The 21,502-nt window shown below is 39.6% G+C and overlaps 3 long non-coding RNA genes and 1 pseudogene across 4 annotated transcripts; 1 reads left to right on the top strand and 3 right to left on the bottom strand.

Annotated features, from left to right (window-relative positions):
* Positions 1-352: 352 nt before the first annotated feature.
* Positions 353-5,459, bottom strand: LOC148927336 (uncharacterized). Of its 2 annotated transcripts, none has more exons than XR_016128871.1 (3): positions 5,179-5,459; positions 1,755-5,092; positions 353-1,657 (listed from the first exon to the last, which is right to left on the bottom strand). It is a non-coding gene; the product is annotated as an uncharacterized LOC148927336 (long non-coding RNA). The 2 variants fall into 2 exon arrangements; XR_016128872.1 differs by having other exon boundaries at positions 5,184-5,459.
* Positions 425-11,273, top strand: LOC148927335 (uncharacterized). Its single transcript, XR_016128873.1, has 3 exons — positions 425-1,117; positions 5,990-6,052; positions 11,024-11,273. It is a non-coding gene; the product is annotated as an uncharacterized LOC148927335 (long non-coding RNA).
* On the bottom strand, positions 8,554-9,950 carry LOC125191716 (uncharacterized). Its single transcript, XR_016129118.1, has 3 exons — positions 9,673-9,950; positions 9,409-9,569; positions 8,554-8,720 (listed from the first exon to the last, which is right to left on the bottom strand). It is a non-coding gene; the product is annotated as an uncharacterized LOC125191716 (long non-coding RNA).
* A 5,686-nt stretch (positions 11,274-16,959) lies between the features above and the next one.
* On the bottom strand, positions 16,960-17,947 carry LOC125194715 (shikimate O-hydroxycinnamoyltransferase pseudogene; annotated as a pseudogene).
* Between the last annotated feature and the right edge of the window lie 3,555 nt (positions 17,948-21,502).

Here is a 21,502-nt window from a genome sequence, read left to right as displayed (position 1 = left end):
TTTATTAAGAAAGAGTGATATGGATAAAAAAAGATAAAGTATGAGAGATATGAAAAAAAATGTGGGTAAAGTCTAAAAGATAAATTTTTTATTTTTAGAAATAGCACTGTTTTTTATGGACATATTTTAAAATAATAAATTGTGACTTTTTTTTGTGGAAGGATGGAACCCGAGAAATTAAAATTTGGCCATGAAATCTGTAACATCCCAAACTTTTGAACCTTATTATTATTATTATTACGAGCATAACTACAAATAATTATAAATAGGTGATGACTGTAGTATTCAAAAAACTGTCCCTTTGTATTTTAAATATCGATCTTTTGAGTTATAACGAAATCAAGACGAAAGATACAAAGAAATTGATTGTTTTACCACGATTAATTTAAAATTATAAATCCGGATAATAGTACATGATATCCGATACATGCACGAGAAGTTCGATAAAGCCCAACATTTCAAACTAGCAAATCCTAGTCTATTACAATTGAGGAGAAAGATGTGCAAGTCCCGGACAGCTTGTGCTACAAGGAAATTCGATAGATCGACAAGAATCGCCCATGCTCCTTAATTGGATGTTATTTCCTACAAAAGAAGAGAGTTAGAGAAAGATGATTAAGGGAGGAGATTTACTCCACATCCAATCATAATTCTACAGAAGATTTTAAATTAAAGAGGGCTCTCTACTTTGCAAGTTACAAAGAGGTAGAGGATTTGCAAATCTCTGATCAAATCTATAGGGGTTTCGTGAATACAGTAGAGATGCAAATAGTATGATATCCAATGGCCATTATCAATTTGACATTAAATGCTAGAATCTTGACACAAGGTTTACCATATCTTTTGGCAGTAAACCTCCCCAGATTAAACCTCCCCCATGTTAAACCTTCCCCAAGATTAAACTCCCTCTACTTGCATAGCAACTTGCAATGAAATACCAACTATATAACCCCAGCCTTACAACTTCAGGAAACTCATCACTATTAAACATTCTACAAATTCTCTTCATACACACATATAGAATAGAGGAGTACGAGGAAGAAGAGTTGCATAGAGTTGCAGATAATCTTAAGATCAAGCCCTACAATCTAACAACACTTTGTTCCCACATCAAAAGGTAAACACAAAGCCCTTCTTTTCTTTCATATATGTACAAGCATATGCATTTGATTAGGAAATAGAATCTGTCACGACAAACTTAACAACGTATTTCACCATAGAGTCTTCCAAATAGCAAGGCATATAATCACAAATCACCAAATTCAATAAATAGAACCAAAGTAGGAACCTACTATCTTAATAACTACTACCTCTGTCCCTGAAAATTTGATACATATTACTATTTTAGTCCGTCTCTGAAAATTTGATACACTTCACTTTTACCATTTTTGGTAGTGGACCCCATATTCCACTAACTCATTCTTACTCACATTTTATTATAAAACTAATACTTTAAAAGTAGGACTCACATCCCACCAACTTTTTCAACTCACTTTCCATTACATTTCTTAAAACCCGTGTCGGGTCAAAGTGTAGCAAATTTTGGGGGACGGAGGTAGTAGAAAGAATGAGGAATCTTATCTCAAATCTGCCGGATTTCCAGCGACGACACTCCGGCAGCCCGCACCTCTCACTGGCGAGGATGAGTTCACAATCTCTATAATTTGCAAATTACACACCAAACTTTTAAATCAAAGATTAAATCTTTAGAAATAAAACCAAAAAGGGAACAGAATAGAATTTTCCTAACTTACCTCTAGGGAGTCAGTGAGGAGGCAGCGGCCGGGGCTGGAGTGGCGGCGCCGGGAAGCTGCTCCGGCAGCGTGAGGCGCGGAGAAGAAGCGGCGAAGCCGCTGTGCATGCACAGCAGCAGGCAGATCGGGAGAGAGAGGGGCAGCGGCGGCGTGAGTGTGGGAGAGATTCCCTACTCGGGCTAGTGTACACCAAGGACCGTGAGCCTTCTTTCGAGTTGGCCGGTCATTGTGACCGTGGAATGTGGCCACATTCCCGGCACCAAAATGAAGTTCAGATGTGGTATATGTTCCAGGAAAATGGATCGTCCGATCACAGTTTTTAAGAGAAAATGATTTTAATGTTCTCGGGCATTTTCAATAAAACCCCGAGTTCACTCAGTTATGGCTTGACAAAACCAGTTTTTATGAAAATATATTTCGGCATTGTGTTCACTAAGTACATCAAGTACTCAGCCCTGCATATGTTTTAAAAATGTGCAGGTTAAGCGGTGATGACGAAGGGCGGTGTTGAGCAAAGATGGCGAATGTGTTTCAGTATTATAATGTTCGGATGAATCGTGTCTCCATACACGGTGTCATTCTCTCTTGACTCTTCCGCTGCAGTATAAAAGTTGAACTTATGTTCCTTTGTATCATGCACTCTGATATATTTTGTCAGTTATTCCAATTTGATTTTGTTCATATCAGTTTTGCCGAGATTCCCCTTTCTTCCCCGCTTCTTTAATCCTCCCCTAATTGCGATAAACCGCGTTTGCTATACTTAGCAAAGTGCGGTCGTGACAGAGTGGTATTAGAGCAATTTTTCTTTCCGCTCTGGACCCAGGAGTCTTCTTTCAATGTTAGTCTAGATTTGTATTCCTAGACAAAAAGGTTAAGCGCCATAGGCTCAACTCCCCGACTCGTCGCCCCGCTCAACCAAGAGAAGAGGTAACTTTTTACTCTTTGAAAAGAAGAAAGAAAAGTTGTTGACAGGTTATATCCAGTTAAGGAAGAGGAAACGTATTCCCTTTAAGGGACAGAAGTGAAAAAGGAAAGTGAGTTTTTGAGAAATGAGTGAGATTTGAAATTTAAAAAGTTAGTTATTTAATTCAAAGTTAAAGTGTTTTTGAGATTTTGAACTCAGATAAATAGTTGATTGTCAATGTGAAAGTTTTCTTTCGATGTGGTTATTTTTTTGTGAAAAGTTTAAAATGCTTGAAAGAAAAGGGTATCTTTTTAGAGCACAAGTATAGTATAGAGAACTAATACGTTACTCACAGAACATAGAATGCTTTAGGATGCATGCCTCTCATCTAAAAGAATATGGTTCGACCTCGAATCACAATGATTTTACTATCGTATTCTAGAACGATTAAAATTAAACAGAACATAGAAAGAAGTTGAGAAAAGGAAAAGAACTCAAGAGGAAATGAATTTTAAGCTATAATAGCAAACGACTTTGTTAATCTATAGGTGTTAACAAATCAGGATGTTACCGAGGAGAGTCGGACGGCCAAGAAGGAACGAGCGAGTCCCAAGGAATGAATATGAATGTTATGAGGAACGGGATGATATGCGTCCACCACCTCCACCCCCACGACGGCGTGTAGAGGAAACATTTCTCAAACAAAACCCGCCTATATTCGATGGGATGGGAGACCCAGCTAATGCCGAGACGTGGATACGCAACATGGAACGTATTTTCAATCTACTACAATGCACTAATCCAGAACGACTAAATTGTGTTTCTTTTCAACTGGAGGGCCCGGCTGACTATTGGTGGGAAGCTCGGAGAAAGATCATGACTCCGGAACAACTAGCACAGCTAACTTGGGAAGATTTCAAGGAACAAATATATGACAAGTTTATCCCACGGAGTTATCGAAAGGAAAAAGAAGTCGAGTTCTACAACTTAACACAAGGCAAAATGTCTGTGACTGATTAAGATAGAACGTTTTGCAACATGTCCGGTTACGCGCCTGCGCTAGTTGACACTGACGCGAAGATGGCAGCGAAGTTTTGTGGCGGTTTGAGGCATGAGATAAGAATGACACTAGCAAGTCAAGGGGAACTACCCTACGCGGAATCTTTGAGACGTGCGTTGGACATTGAGGCAACCATGCCTAAAGAGGATGCATCAGTACCTACACCACTACTGTCACAGCAACAACATTACTCCCGAAATAAGAGGAAATGGGATGAGGATCGGACTCCATATGATGCCAAGAGGCAAGAACCCACCAGAAATCAAATGCAATACGATGGGAGACGAGACATTCCCAGTCAAAGAGGTGAATACGGACCTAAGGTCCCACTTTGCATTAAGTGCTCCAAGCACCACTTTGGTGTGTGCAAGGCCGGCACCAATGAGTGCTACAAATGCGGCAGGAGTGGACATTTCTCCAAAGAATGCCCAAATAAGAAAGATGAGATGAGGGTAAGAAAGTACTACAATGGATCACACCCACAACTTCATGCGCTTCAGGCCGAAGTAAATAGAGACCCATCCCCACCCACCTACCAACACCGGTACCAACACCAAGGCTACGAAGAAGCTTCTGGGGAATTGGAAGACAAGATGATGAGATAATAGTAGCACCAAATTTCAGGACAAAATTTCGTTTAAGGGAGGTAGAATGTAACATCCCAAACTTTTGAACCTTATTATTATTATTATTATTATGAGCATAACTACAAATAATTACAAATAGGTGATGACTGTAGTATTCAAAATACTGTCCCTTTGTATTTCAAATGCTCCCTCAATTCTCAAGCCATATTTTTAGCCGTAAGATCAAGAAATAGGATCCAAATTAGATCATTGAGGAGATTTTGAGGAGATTTTTAGGCAGTTAAACCTCCCCAAGTTGGATAGCAACTTGCCCAAAAATAACAACTATACAAACACCAACATTTCCAAATACAGCCACCCATCACAATCAAACATTCTCTTCGCACCCACATAGAATAAAAGAGTACGAGGAGGGAGAGTTGCAGATAATTGGAGGATCAAGTCCCCAATCCAACAACACTTTGTTTTCACAGCAAAAAGGTAAATCCCAAACCCTTCTTTTCTTTCATATATGTACAAGTCTGCATACATATAGTTGCAAGTAGAATCTGCCCAAAGTTAGCATTTCACACCAAGATTTACATGTTTCACCATAAATCCTCCAATTAGCAACACATTATTCAAGAGTCACCAAATCCATAGAATAGCCAACCCAAGTCCTACAACCATAGTAAAAACAAGTCAAGAAACTTATCTCCAAAATAGGATTCTGCCGAAATTCCGGCGACTGAGTTTCGGTAACAGCCCCCACCCCAAATCCATCTCTAAAATCGCAGCCTTTACAAATCTACAAGTTAAAAATACCAAGGCTTTGAAATTAAAGATTAAATCTTTAGAGTTAAAACAAAAGGGATAAATGATAAATTGGCCTACCTTACCTGTCGGTGCATGGCGGTGATGGCGGCGGAATCCGAGAGGGAGAGATGGAAGGCCGCAACGGCGAGCCGCCACGCGCACAGCAGCGACGGCGGCGGCGCGAGCAGGTCCGAGAGAGGGAGAGATTAGAGGGGGAGAAAGAGAGAGAGAAAGGAGAGGGGAGTGGGGGAAGAAAGAGAGAGAGGGCGCCACCGGAGGCGGCGACGGCGGACGGCGGCGCTGAGGATGGCGGCGGTGGTGGCAGCAATTGAAAGGGGAGGGGGGGAGTTCCTCTAATTTTAGGTTACGGTGAAATGAGGAAGAAGATAATTGGGAGTATATATATAGTTTATTGTTTTATTATTATTTGCTATTGGGCTAATGATAATTCATTTGGGCTAGTGAAAAAGAAAATGAATCTAGGCCCAACCTTTTAATAATTTTGTGCTGCAATAAATAAATGTAGGAAGGCCCATTTTCAAAATTTAATTATATTTTAGACTATGTTTTAAATCAAGGTTTGATTAATATTTTTTTTTCTTCTCGTGATGTAACTAAGATAAAATAATTGTTCTTTGGATTTATCTTAGAGTTTTGCATAAGAGTAAATTTTGAAGTTAAGCATAAAGTTCAATTCAATCGAAGCCGGGAATAGTGAAAGAAGAAACATTAAATAATATGCGAGTTTTAGAAATGTCTTAAAGAATAGAGAAAAATAAAAGGGATTAATTAGGAGGCATGCATTCCTATTAAAGTTTAAGATTTTATTGAAGTCTAATTAAAGTCTAACTAGTGTGTTATATTTATATTGTGATGTTTTCAAAAAAAGGTTATCTCCGCAAGTCAAGGTCAGAGCAAGAAATTCAAGTTAAGGAAAAATTAAATGAACGAGGTGGGCTTTCGAACTAAAGTATTCTGTGGGCTTTCTATCCTACATTATTATGTGGTGAAAAATGCTTTCAGTTATTTAAATTCAAAGTATGTTTTGTCTTGCCATGTTTTTTTTGTTTTGAGCATTACCTATATGTTCGTCTAGAAAGGGGAGCGTCCCTACTAGACCAGTTATGTTGTGAATCGAATTCGGGTCTGAGTTTGGGACCCCGAGTTCACTCAGTTATGGCTTGACAAAACCAGTTTTTATGAAAATATATTTCGGCATTGTGTTCACTGAGTACATCAAGTACTCAGCCATGCATATGTTTTAAAAATGTGCATGTTAAGCGGTGATGACGAAGGGCGGTGTTGAGCAAAGATAGCGAATGTGTTTCAGTATTATAATGCTCGGATGAATCGTGTCTCCATACACGGTGTCATTCTCTCTTGACTCTTCCGCTGCAGTATAAAAGTTGAACTTATGTTCCTTTGTATCATGCACTCTGATATATTTTTTCAGTTATTCCAATTTGATTTCGCTTACATCAGTTTTGCCGAGATTCCCCTTTCTTCCCCGCTTCTTTAATCCTCCCCTAGTCGCGATAAACCGCGTTTGCTATCCTTCGAAAAGTGCGGTCGTGACAAAATCATAGTACTTTGGTAGTAATATTTTAAGGGGGTTAGTTATGACTAATTATCTTATAATTATTCATCTAGGATTGAGTTGTGGGATTGAATCTCATGAACCAAATACACTACATATTTAATCCGAGATAGAATCTTGCAAACCGAATACCCCATATGGGATTAATTAGAGCATCAGCAACGCGTCTCATCGCCATCTCTATCTCGTCCCGTAGAGACGAGACGACGACGAGATAACATTGCAACCTCCATCCCGTCTCGAAGAGACGAGCCAACGCGTCCTGTGTCTCGCGCGGAAGGGCGTCGCGATGAGTTGTCTTGCTACGCGCCTTGGCGACGTGGCGTGCTCCGGTTCGTGCGTGACGCCCACTCGCTGGCCCGCGAGTGGGCGTCGTTTATAACCGTTTAAAATATTTTTTTTTGTTTTTTTCAAAAACAAATTCAGAAAAATTCGAAAATAAAAAAAATAAAAATATAGTACTCCCTCCGTCCCCTATTTAGAGTCACATTTTTCCATTTCGGTCTGTCCCCAATTAAGAGTCACACTTCATTTTTACCATAAATGGTAAGTAGGTCCCACATTCCACTAACTCAATTTACTCACATTTTATTATAAAACCAATATAAAAAAATGGGTCCCACATTCCACTAACTTTTTCAAACCAACTTTTCTTTACATATCTTAAAACTCGTGCCCGGTCAAAGTGTGACTCCTAATGGGGGACGGAGGGAGTAATTTTTAATTTTTGTATTTTTCAATATTGTAATAAAAATTGAAAATAAAAAAATAAAAATAAAAATTAAAAATACTCCATAGGATTTCAATTATGTATTTTTCGTATTTTCAAATGTTGTAATTTTTGTGGTTTTTAATGATTTAATGAATTATTAGTATTAATTTAATATTTTAATGAAATATTAATTGAATTTGTTGGAAATAAAAAAAAAATAAAATTGAATGAATAGTTAAGGGATGAGATGGTTAAGAGATAGAGGGACGCGAGTGTTGTCTCTTAGTTAAGAGATGTAGTGAAAAGTACAGTAAGACCCATGAATAATTAATGGATGAGATGGTTAAATGCTGAATAAGAGATAGTGCCGTGGATTACCTTATAATTTATATACAATTTGATGTAATAGGCGTGAAGCATGGGTGGAATAGCAATTTGATACTATTACTCATAAAAATAGACTAGCGACATTTTACAATTCACTCTAATTAAGCAAAGTAGCCCAAATCGGCACATATTTTTAAAACCTTACAACAAGCAATGGCCAACATCCTAAAATAATCACAAAATTTTGATCATATACGGCATTTTTTTTTTTTTTTTTTTTTTTTTTTTTTTTTTTTAAGTTAGTACATCTCCCTCTATTTTATATTTTATGTTAAAAATGTTTCACTTTATTTTGGTTGTCAGATTTTATGAATTATTAAGGGGTATTAGTTCTTAATAGTGTGTTAGGTGAGCTAGCAAAATAAAGCATAGGTGGATCACTGGAGGTTATCGGAAAGTTGACGCGGAATTCGCCGGAATTCTGTTCTTGTAACAAAACGTTATTGTTTAACTTAGACCATCTCCAAGGGTACACTAAAACCTAAAATGTGATGGGTATTTAGCTCCAATAGTACTCAAAAACCAATCCTATTTTTGGTTTTTGAGAAAAAAATACCTATCTTTAGGTTTACACTAAACCAATACCTAAAAGTTTTTCAAATTTTGTGAGTAAAAATGTAACACCCCGACTTTTATTACCCTAAGGCTTAGAACATCGATCTATATATATATATAAGTTTCGCGTCTAAACTTTTTCTTTTACTTCTCGTTATGATTAATCGTTGTGAAGTATATTTTGAGTAGTGAACAAAAATAGTAATATTTCAATATAAAGTTTGCTCTAATAAAAGTCCGTTTGTGAAGACCGAGTTTCAAATAAAAGTCCGTACACGAGTTCAACGTTTAAGTAAAGATTAACTAAAAATAAAATACTCTCCATGCCCTTCGGATCTTGCTCAATAGTCACGCCTTGAATCCCGATACCTACACGAATGGATAAGAAGCGTGTTAAATCAAGACGAGACGATCGACGAAATCAAATCACATCAAACACGCAAATCAAACGGCGGCTCACGTTTTCCAAACGACGGCTCGCGTCTTTTTAAGCGACGAGACATAATATTCTTTCCTTTTTAGGTAAAAGGAATGGTTGATTAGCCAACTTGCCTCTTATGGCAAAAAGTCCATAACCTTTGGACATTTCACCTCCACATATGAATCAAGTTTTAACCATATAAACTCATGCACCTTTCTTCCTTATAAATACCACACCATATCATCCTCTACCTTTTGGCTCCTTCAAAAAAAATTCTCTAAACAAAATTCTATCAAAATGAGAATGTATATAAGTGTTTGAAGAAGAGGAGTCCAATTTCCTACTCACTATCATTCTTCTCTTCCTTTTCTCAAGGTAATTCTACTAATAACTATTTTCACTACATAGCCATTTTCATATCATCCAAAGCATGAACATTAGGATTTTTCCCATGACAAACACCATATTATTTTTGTATGCCTTTTCCCTTAATGGTTTTCATATCAACTATGCATATGACTTTTTAGAATAGCTTTTGCCTTAACTAAAGAAAACTTGGACAAAGAAATCAATTAAGCAATGCCTAAGCTCTTAGACAACTTCATCGCACAATAATAACGATCTTGGAAAGCTTACCTCGTGAGTGAAGGAGCTGCCGGACCCCGGAGGTGCTGCCCGGCAGTGGCCCACCGGCGGCGATGGCAGTCCGGCAACTTTCTGGCAGCATTCCGGCGGCTGTCCGACTTTTCACAACGAAATTAATCTCTTTTGACCCCGTTTTCACGATCTATCCAAACCTACACTTTTCAAGACTTAATTGTTAGTTGTAAGCCCTCAATTTAAGAAAAACAAAGAAGAAGAGAAAGAAGGAAGAAAAAAAAGGGGGGGGGGGAACCCTACCTCTCGGTCAACGGCGGTGAGACCGCCGTGTACCCTGCAGCGACGGCGGCAGCGGCCCACCAGCGACGGCGGCAGCGGCCACCGACGACGGTAGCAGCTGCCTGGCGACAACGGCGGAGGTGGTGGTCCCCGACGGCAGAGAGAGAAAGAGAGACCGAGATAGAGAAAGAGGAGAGAGGAGGGACGCGACCGGCGGCCGGCGTCGCTCACCGGCGATGCCAAGACCGCCGGCAGAGAGTGACGAGTGAGTGAGATGTTGGAGTGAAGGGGAGAAACGTTTTTTTTTTAAAATAAAAGAGAGAAGGGAGGCTAATTCTTTTAGTACAATTAGGGCACCACACTTTTGGGCTTTCATATGGGTTCATCCTTTTATGTTGGGCTTCTCATTGTTATGGGTCAAAGTGTAGAAAAGAATAGGAATAAGTAGCCTATTTATTTTGGGCTTTGAAGCATAAGTAATAAAATGGACCTTATCTCTAAATTTTTTCTTGGATGCAATATTACTTGAATTGTTTGAAGCTTTTAAATAATTAAATAATACCTTATCCTCCTTAATTAATTAATTAAATTTCTTGAAGTTAAGAATGTAGGAGCTAAGTGAACCACCTCCCAAATAATAAATTTTAAGGCCCCTTATGAAATAGAGATCCACATTTTAAGTGGGATGAAGTTATCTTGATCGAACCCCGAACGTAGGACGCATACTCCATGTAGGATCATTTCATGTCATGCACCTTATGTATGTTCATAAAACTAATTTAAATCATTATGCTATTTCAAGAAGGGCGTGTTCGCGGAGTTTAATTTCCAGGCCAAGCTCTTGTAGCATTTCATTTGGAAGCTTTGAGGTGGGCTTTATATCCAACACATTAAGTGTGGATAAAATTATCAAATATATGAAATGATTTTTGTTTGATAAAATTGCACTTGCTTTTTTTTTCAAATGTTATCGTGCCATAAATTATTTATTTTATGATGCCAATCTGTTTGGCGATGCCAAAGGAACGAATGAAACGAATTCGGCTCCAATAGGAGCAAGATCCTATTCGAGTTAGTGTACACAAAGGAATGGACCGTGAGTCATCGTAAGGGTTGGCCGGTCAATGTGATCGTGGAAGGTGGCCACCTTCCCGACACACAATGAACCATCAGATATGGCGGATTGATGGAATGAACTTAGCTTGATCAAGCGAACTTTATGAAAATGAACTTAGTAAGCTCGGGCCTTTAAGAGAACCCCCGTGTGTTACTGTGATGGCATGATAATAACTTTTTCTTGTATGTGTATCTTTCGGCAATGTGTTCACTGAGTACCCCGTACTCAGCCCTGCATGTATTTCTAAATGTGCAGGTTGAGCAGGTGATGAACTGGTGGCTGAGTGGAGTTGGGGGTCGTCTCATCCGTGGCATGTGTCTTCATACACATGACCACATGGTTACAACTCCTTCCGCTGTGCTTTTGTTGTGGTATTTTGTAGTAGATGGGTCATAGGAAAAATGATCAGTAACGAGTGACTTGTGATAAACGCTCTTTTAAATTTTCATGATCTTTTGTTGTCTTGTGAACCTCTTGTACCTTATGAAGAAGTACTTGTGTGTCTTGTTGTTGATTCTTCGTCCCCTTTCTATCCCCTCTTCTTAATTCCCTCCCCTGGTCACGATTTACCGAGCAAGGCTATCCTTAGCAAGGCGCGGTCGTGACAAAAAAAGGTATAATATAGAGAATATTCTTTTAAGTTTGAGTTTAGTGTAAATGGTTGGAGTAAAATCAATATTTAGTGTGAGATTTACATTAAAATGAGTTTGAGTTTAGTGGAATGGTTGGAGATGCTCTTAGTAAATTTTGCACTCTTACATCGTTTCTTGGTTTTCTTACAATTACCCAGATTTTGTTCCTAAACGATTTTGAGTTTTTCTTTTAAAAACGATATTCAGTTCTTCTTTCAATCTCATAATCGATCAATTACAGGATCTGCTCGCAGCAGCTCGTTTGGTTCTCCATTGAAGACATTAGAGGAAGAATCAATGAAAAAGTATTCTTTGATTCCTATTGAAGCCCAATAGGGAGGAATCAACTCCTCTGTCACTATTTCAACATCCTCGCAGTTGGATATTAAAAAGCACCTTGTTCTTCTATTTCTTGCTGAATATAAACATACTAATAAAAGCTTCTGTTTCTTCTACCGTATATTTATATTGGGTCGAGTGATGAGGTGTAGAAGTAGAAGGACAAGTGTGGGGACGAGTTCGGTGTTGAGAGCAGCGTATAACAGGATCAAGGTTGCAGAATTTAACACATGAAGTAGAGCTTTCTATCAGCAGGGAAGGTTTATTACAACGAGATTTGTCAAACTGAAGAGCGGGGATTTGGAGATTAGTGAGTTTGTGTTTTTGTATAAATCTTTGCATAATTTTGTGTTAGAAATATCTTCATTTTGACCCTAGAGTCTTATGTGATTGATTAATGCACAATTTTGGCAGAAGCTGGACTTCGTAGATTTATACTATAAGTTACTATGTAAAAACATTTACCTGGTTCTATTCCTGCTTGTCTTATGATTATTTGTATATATCATGATTCTTTGCTTCACTGAAGATATTCCCGATTTTGCAAAAGGTCATATTATATTGCTTAAAGGGACATTTAGTAGTAGCGCCTAACATCAAGATTTCTAGGTATGCCTAGAGAGAGTTTTAAGAAAACCTGAAATTGACTATATTGTTGGTGCGTGACAAGATTTTAGATGATCCTTTTGTGTTGTTTAATATGCTTGGGTTTGATTACTTGTGTAATTTTGAAACGTTAGGCTCATTTTTGGGCGGCATTGTTCTCTTCTATCTTTAACTAGCTATACTAAACAACTGGTTTTGAAATATTAAAGCCATAAAGAGTTTATAATTTTTGTTAATATCAATGGTAGGTTGAGAGTGATATACTATTAGGGGGTGTTCAGTTTACAATCCGAAATCAAATTTGTAGTGAGTTTGGTTCATGAGATTTAACTACACAACTCAATCCTAGATGGATAATCATTGGATAATTAGTCATAGCTAACCTTCTATGACTAAAATAATCTCACAACTCAATCCTAGATTATATTTTGATATTATTTTATCTTGAAAACCAAACACCACCTTAGTGGATAGTGGGATTTATATTAGTGTAATATGTAATGAAAAAAATTTCTACATTAAAAGTGAAGTAATTTTGTTGAACATATCAGATTGAAAAAAAAATAGTAGTACAATTTTTAGGAGACGGTAGCAGACTATTTTTACGAATTTACTATCTTTGATTATCTCTTAAATATTGCATAATGTATTTAACAGCCACACATGCGTATCACCAATCAAATTATAATGGCGTATATTTTTTTATAAATATCTTTACTGTATATTTTAGGAAAATTTTCTAAATATAATTTGACCTTTAATATTAATACCTCTGTCCCACAATGAGAGTCCACTTATGCTATTTTAGTCTGTCCCACAATAAGAACCCACTTTTGCTTTTACTATAAATGGTAGGTAGGTTTCACATACCACTAACTTATTCCACTCACATTCATTATAAAACTAATAAATAAAAGTGAGACCCTTACTCCACTAATTTTTTCAACTCACTTTTTTTTACATTTCTTAAAACTTGTGTCGAGTCAAATGTGGACTCCTATTGTGGGACGGAGGTAGTATCACTTAATATTGTCACATGCAAGAAAAGTTCATTCTTCAATTTTTTTTAAAGTAAATAATTTTAAAATATGGATACTCGTAAAAATTAATGTCACAATTAATAGATAATACTTGAATATTGATATATATTATTTAAAAATTAAATAATATCAATATATCAATATTCATGTATCGTCTTTTGAGTGTGATATTAATTTTTAAGAGTATCCATATCGTTAAAATATTTTATAATTATTTAATTATAAAAAGTTGAACAATAAACTTTGTTTGCATGTTTCAAAATTAAGCGATAATATTGAAGGTCAAATTATATTTTAAAAATTTGTCAAAAATTTATAGTAAAGATATTTATAAAAAAATTAAAAAAATATGAGTATCTGATAAGTTTACTCAAAATATATACCCTTCAAAGTATTGAGTGTATTTTTATCCGTAAAAACTTGGTAATAGAAAAAAAGTATTTCAATTGATATTAACTCATAGTTGACAGACTTCAAATGATATTTTCAAAATTCACGAACTTAAAATGATAATTTGACAAAGTTCATAGACCAAAAAAGATATTCCCTCTTTAATTAATCTAGAATCAATTGTGTTGCAACTAATAGAACTCTAAAAAAAAGAGCAAAGTAAGATCTAAATCTAATCTAATGGCTTCATGGGCTAGAAACAATTATGGCTCAGGTCGCAACGACGACTAACCGGGCCAAGGATCTACCAACGGCTTCTACCAACAGTCACAACGGAGAAACCATTGAACTTAGTGACCAGAAACCCTAGTCTCACCGGGCCAAGGACCTGTTAGAGTTTGTATACTAGAAATCACATTTCGAGTGATTGGATACTGCAAAAGTCTATAGTTTATTTTCCAATTAATGTAACAGATTATTTTTGTCGTAATGTTGTTATGTTTTACATTTAATGGATGTTTATTGCATATTTAAATGTATAATCAACGTAACAAAGTCTAAGTCTTTGTTTTAGTAGACCAGTTGTGGGCGTCGTCCACTGTAAGGTAACACGGTCAGTTCTGAACAAAGAAAATAAGAATTTCACAACCTAGATGGGCCTAGACTACCTATCGTGAAAGGTTGCAATGTTAGTCCGATTATTTCTAAGCCTTAATGAAATAAGATGACGTTGGTGTGGTATAACATTGAATTGGATCTAATAGCAAGACAAGTCTTTATGCTATCTACTGAAAGACGAGGTCTTGATAATTTTTTTCTTAATCAATGTACGTTAGCAATGAGCATACGGTATTGATTGAACACTACTTTGACTTGCCAATAGGTGCAGGTTTTTCATAACCCAAGAATCCTGGCATATTCGGTAGTGTAGATTAATATCTAGAGGTGCTAGGTATGCTATCATATTGAATCGTGTGCGAGCTGAGTCTCATTTGATAACGTTCACAAGAGGAGCTCGAAACGAGGACTTTATTATTCGGAACCTAGCTAGTTGAAGTTTGATTACTCTGTGAATAATAAATAAGTGTTTCTTGCTGAGTCTACACTTGGAGTAAATATGTTAATTAATTAAGTTCATAGCAGACACTAATTAATTAATGAACGTTTCTATCTTAAGCGCGGGAAATAAATATTAATAAATATTGGAAACCCAAATTACTTGTAATCTCGGATTTGGATGAGGAGTACAATATTACTTCTGTAGTGGCTGTTCGTAATATTCCAATATAAGCTTGTATTAAATTGTGGGTTCAATTTAATTAGAGAAAAGCTAATTGGGGGGGCCCATATCCAAAGCCTTCCATAGATTCCTGACTGGACCCAATGTGTGACTTAATATAAATAGGAGAATAAAGGAGACAGAAGACACACAATTTTAGAGACTAAAATTTCCCCCCCTCAGTGTGCAGGAGAGGGCGAAATTTTCATCCTTCAGCTCCCTCCGTGAACAGTTTTTCTATCCTCCATTATTCGAGTCCTTGTACTTTGGTGAGATCAGCCCATACTGATATCAACGTACTGTCCAGGAACCAGTCAGAAGATTCATTGTCTAGTAATCAAGATCTTCACGTGGAGAAGCGTGAACTATCTTCGATTCTTTGGAGAATCAGAAAGGTAAATTGGCTAACTCCGTATGAACATGTTTTAGGATTTCAATTATGCTAAAACGTGTATGAATTCAAGTTATGAGCATGATACATGTGATAATTGCGCGAATAGAATTTATCTAAATAATCTGCTAAATAGATCAGGATTATTATGTGATCGATTTATGCGTGCTTCCGCTGCCCCCCTTAACTATCCACAACTCCCATATTAAATTGATTAAAATTATTGTTAAGCAAAAATTGAATAAATAAAAAATGAAATCGAAAACTGTGTAAAAGGACCTTTAATTGAAATATGTTTTTATCCAATAACCTTTGATGATAATTTAATATACGATATTGATTTTTTCCTCCTAGGCTTTGGAATTGAATTGGAATTGAAATTCTATGGAATTGAATTGGAAGATTATAATTCAATTCCGAATCCTATGTTTGGTAAAATGAGAATTTATATAAAATTGAATTGACATGTTTGATAAATATACACACACCCTACACACAATACACACATTTCACAAATTACACAAATTCACACATTTCACACACTACACACATTTCACACACTACACACACTACATACACTTCACACACTACACACACTTCACTCACTACACACACTACACACTGTTCAAATGTGTGGTGTGTGAAGTGTATGTAGTGTGTGAAGTGTGTGTAGTGTGTGAAATTGTGTAGTTTGTGAAATGTGTGTAGTGTGTGAAGTGTGCGTAGTATGTAAAATGTGTGAAGTGTGTGAAATTGTGTAGTATGTGAAATGTGTGAGTGTGTGAAATAGGTGAAATTGTGTAGTATGTGAAGTGTGTGTAGTGTGTGAAATGTGTTTAGTGTGTGAAAATTGTGTAGTGTGTGAAATGTGTATAGGGTATGAAATGTGTGTAGTGTGTGAAATGTGTTTAGCGTGTGAAAATTGTGTAGTGTGTGAAATGTGTATAGGGTATGAAATGTGTGTAATGTGTGAAATTTGTGTAGTGTGTGAAGTGTGAATATTTGGAATTCCACTACTTTAGATATGGAATTCAAAATTGTGAAATTGGAGGATTTGGAATTGGAATTTAATTCTAAATCCAAAATTTTTTATAATACCAAACATTGGATTTGGAGTTGAATGCTTCAATTCCAATTCCACACCTCCAATTCCGTGAACCAAATGAAAGTGGGCTGAAGGAGGCCTATGAATCCAATTTACTCTCTCCAAGCCCAAATGATTAAATGATGAGAGATGTCGGCCATTTCCCCCATCCCTCTCCCGATAAATCCCTAAATAGAATCTCCATCTCTCAATAACTAATACCACACCACCGTTTCTCCGCCGCCTCCGATCGCGACGACAGACGTTATACCACTGCCTGTTGAAGCTGAGAAGTATTTGTATATATCTATGCTATTGAGATTGTGAGGTAGTGAATGTGAAGTGAAAGGAGTGTGGGAATAGTTGGATGTTGAGGTCGTAGGAATTAAATTGAAAACAATTCGTATTTCAAATTCAATTTCAACACACATTAATCAATTATAGACATGAGGCACGAATCTTCGTTATATAGCAACTTTTGAAATTGTTTCATGTGTTTTTGGTGCAGCGTGATCGCAAGCAAAGCACCCCCTTCATTTTGAGGATCGGAAAGCAGAAAACTCTTCCCTTCAGAGAGAGCTCCGCCAGGTTCAGCATAAAAAGGCTTCCCCCATCCAAAATCCACTAACGACAGCCTAATCCAGCTCGTTATCCCGATATTTGGGGCATTTTACACTGTTTTGGCTGCGAATTATGCCTTCCACATTCCGCATATGCAACTCCAAGTAATCCAAAGCATACCTCATGTATTCGTCGTCCATTCGAGCGATTGCCTCGTGCACTTTCTCCATCGCGAATCTCAACGGCTTCGATTCCATCTCCCAACCTCAGCAAATGCGCCCGTGTAGAATATCCCATTGCCGAAATAGCAAGGCGGGAGAGTGGGCCGTATCCTCTGTCGTGCGTCCACAGGTAACTGCAACTTCGTCTCCTGATCACTCGGCAAGCCGCCGGCAATGCTCACGCAGCGCCACACGTGGCCAGCCACCACCTCGAAAAATGGTATAATTCGAACCCCATTTTTTCTTGAGGGTGTTGATGTGGTCGCGGCTTAGCCTGAATGTGGAGAATGTTGTGCCACCATCGCCATCGAGAGGGGTTTTGAGCGGTGGAGGGGGTTGGTGCTCGATGTGGCAGAAGCGGGGCTGCGGGGGGTTGCGCGCCGAGAGGACGCGGGTCCAAGGAAACAGGTGGGACGGTTGTTAGGCCGTGGGCTATTGCTGACCACGTGTTGATGAAGTTGTTTCCAGAAATCCCGTCTGTTGTGTGATGCTGTTAAGGGCTTTTCCCTTAACCACTCCGCAGACTCCTCTCGACGGCAACTGACTTTCCAGCGCCCGTCTTCGGGTCGGCGGTGTTCTAGGATTTCCTAGGGTTTGTAAAATATCAACGAGATGTTGGGCAAATATTAATTTCATTCATGAGAAGATTATGAACAAAATAGCCTTATTAGACTAAGGACCCTAGGTTTGGTTCGACCTAATCCTAAACATCGGGAAAGAACCAACAAGAAAACCAGACGGAGCTTATAATTAAGCTCGACACAAGAATACCGAAAATAAAAGATAAATCAGTAACTACGAAAATATAACTATTTGGCGACGAAGTCGCCGAACTTGTTTGGAGGCTTCACGTTTCGCTTGGGCTCCGTCTTCGCGATTGAAGCCTCGTTACCTGCCGTTGGTGCCTCTACCAGCTCTCCCTGTCCACTGCCTGTACTCCTTTGTTCCGTCTCAGCCTCCTGCTGCTGTTGTGCGGTCGATGGCAACGTATCAACCCCCCTCTCCATAGCAACATCCTTGTCCTCAAGGAGCACATTCGGAAAATTCCTCTTCACCACATCCACCGGCTCCCAAGTCGGCGAAGCCGAGCCGTCTGACCAACGAACCAACACATGCTCCCGGGGTTGATCCCCCCGCCATAACACCGTCTTATCCAAAACCCGAACCGGATAGACAATGGTCCTGCCACCAAAGAAATCCGATGGCAGATCGGCCGGCGCGGCTGCGCTATTCCCTGAAATGGAAGACATTATGAATCTGACTCCCTTCCGGCAATTCCAATGCGATCAAGCACCTTAATTGTACCATAATAGCGCCTGGCCAACTTCACCGATAGAGGCCGGACGACCGAATGCTGCCTATAAGGCTGGAGTTTAAGCAACACCAAATCCCCAGGCACAAACTCCACATGGCGGCGATGCTTATTTTCCGAATCACGCATGCGCTGCTGGGCCCTCTCAAGATTACGACGGAGCTCAACTAACAGCTCGTTCCTCTGACGTATAAGCTCGGCCAGCGAAGGTGGCGTTGCCGCTGAAGGAGGCGCAAAGATCACGCTTGGAGGTTCTCTGCCGTAAAGCGCCTTAAACGGGGACATCCCCAACCCCGCGTGATGAAAGCAATTAAGGGCCAACTCTGCCCAAGGAAGAAAGTTCGTCCACTTTGAAGGGCGGTCCGCCGCAAATGCCCGCAAATACTGCGGGTGATAAGCAGCAGAGAAATTCAACTTGGTCCCACTAAGCCGCATAATTTCCTCCCAAATTTTGTTCAAAAATACCGAGTCCCTATCTGAGACCAGTGTCTTAGGGAAACCGTGATGCCGAACCACCGTATTAACAAACAAATGAGCCACCCTCAAAGCATCGAAGCGAGTAGGTAGTGCCGCGAAATGGGCATACTTAGATAGACGGTCCACCACCACCACAATCGCCGTATAACCCCGCGACGGAGGGAGGCCCGTGATGAAATCCATCGACACATCCTCCCACACTTGTGACGGAATAGGTAACGGTTGCAGCAATCCCGCCAGCTTTTGAGTCGAATATTTCGTAGTTTGGCAAACCACACAAGCCTCTACAAAACGGCGCACTTCCTTCTTCATATTCGACCAATAGAATTCCGCCGATAGTCGTCGTAGCGTTCTCTCGAAGCCCGGATGCCCAGCTGCTTGCGAACTGTGGTACTCCGCCAATAATGGCGCCCTAGCAAATGAGCGGGAGCTCACATAAATTCAATGATGATAATAAACCAAACCATCCACCCACGACAAATGGCTCGGTGAGCGCCCTTCCTTAATCTCCTTTGTAAGCTCGCGCATCTCGGGTGATGAGGCTGTCTCCTTCATTAGTAAATCGATCAGATTGGGAACCGGCTGACTGATCCCCACCAATAACGTACACGAGGACTCAGCATCGTCCCCCATTGTCTCATTGGAACTCGCACTGCTCCCCACACCGCTGTCCGGCGAACCATCGCGACGCGAGAGTGCGTCTGCTGCACAGTTGGAGGCGCCTTTCTTGTATTCAATTCTAAACTTGAAACCCATCAGTTTCCTCACATATAATTGTTGATCTGGAGTTTGTATCACCTGCTGAAGCAATTCCTTTAGGCTCTTCTGATCGCTGCGAATAATGAACTCACGCCCCAAGAGGTATTGCCGTCATTTCTGCACCGCTTCCAAATCACGTACAATTCTTTGTAGTACGTGGAAGCTACTCGACGCCGTGGGCCCGGCTTCTTGCTATAAAAAGTGATTGGGTGATTATCCTGCAAAAGAACTGCTCCAATGCCCAATCGGAAGCATCAGTTTCCAAGCAGAAAGGCCGTTCAAAATCGGGCAGTCTCAATACAGGGGCTGAGGTCATTGCCTTCTTTAAATTCTGGAAACCCGCCTCTGCCTCAGAAGAACAGTCAAACACATCCTTTTTTAACAGCTCGTTCAAGGGCGCTGCAATCCCGGCATACCCAGCGACAAACATCCTGTAATATCCAGTTAACCCCAAAATCCTCTAAGTTGCTTGACCGTTCGGGGTCTCGGCCATGCCGTTATCGCCTTGATTTTGTCGGGATCAGCCTTCAACGCTCCATCCTCGATTAAATTCCACGGATATTCCACCGAAGAACTGCAGAAAGAGCACTTTGATAACTTAACGAAGAAATTGTTGTCTTGTAAAATTCCCAAAACTGCCGCGAGGTGACGGGCGTGCTCCTCAGTCGAGGGGTTGTAGACTAAAATATCGTCGAAAAAAACGATAACAAACTTTTGCAGTATAGGCTGCAATATGGCATTCATTGCTGCTTGAAACGTGGACGGTGCATTTGTCAATCCAAAGAGCATCACCAAGAACTCGAAGTGACCATCATGAGTTTGAAAAGCCGTTTTGAAGATGTCTTCGTCATGCATTCTGATTTGATGGTACCCTAAGCGCAGATCCAATTTAGTGAAGACCCGAGCCTTCCCCAACTCGTCGAATAGCTCGTCCGCCGTTGGTATCAGGAAATGATCGGGAACCGTTGCATTGTTCAGCACCCGATAGTCATTGCAAAGCGGAATGTACCGTCCTTTTTACGAATCAAAAGCACTGGAGAAGAGAAAGGGTTGTTGCTGCGTTGTATAATCCCCTGATCTAACATGTCCTTGACCTGGCGCTCGATCTCATTCTTTTGAAAATAAGGGTATCGATAGGGGCGTACATTCACGGGCTTCGCACCTGGCAGCATATGCACTCGATGGTCGAACGGACGCTTAGGAGGTATCCCATCTGGCAGCCAAAAAACTGATTGAAACTGATCCAAAACCAGCCCCACACCTGATGGCAGATCAGAGGGAAACGTTTCCGGTTCAGTCGGAGAAGGATACGCAGTCTCCTGGTCCAGCAGCAGCAACTCGAAAATGTCAACGGTGTCTCGTGATGGCATAAGAGACGCCAAAGAGTGCAGAGTCATGCGACGCGGGGGGGAAGCACGCCTCGGAGAACTATTGGTTTGTCACCCTGAACAAACTCCAAGGTCTTTCCTGCGAAGTCCGCTGTCACTTTTCCCAACGACTCCAGCCAATCCATCCCGAGAACCACATCCGGCCCATGTACTGGCAGAATATGGAGGTCAACCAGAAAAGTAGTGCCCTGAACCTCTAGTTTCGTCTGCTTGGAGATATAAGAACATAATAGCGATTCGCCGTTCTCGACGATG

Source organism: Salvia hispanica, chromosome 4, assembly GCF_029641045.1.
Source record: "Salvia hispanica isolate PSC_SH4W2 chromosome 4, Shi_PSC_v1, whole genome shotgun sequence".
NCBI lineage: Eukaryota > Viridiplantae > Streptophyta > Magnoliopsida > Lamiales > Lamiaceae > Salvia > Salvia hispanica.
Note: the sequence above shows the minus strand (reverse complement) of the source record. Positions and strands in the feature narration are given on the sequence as shown.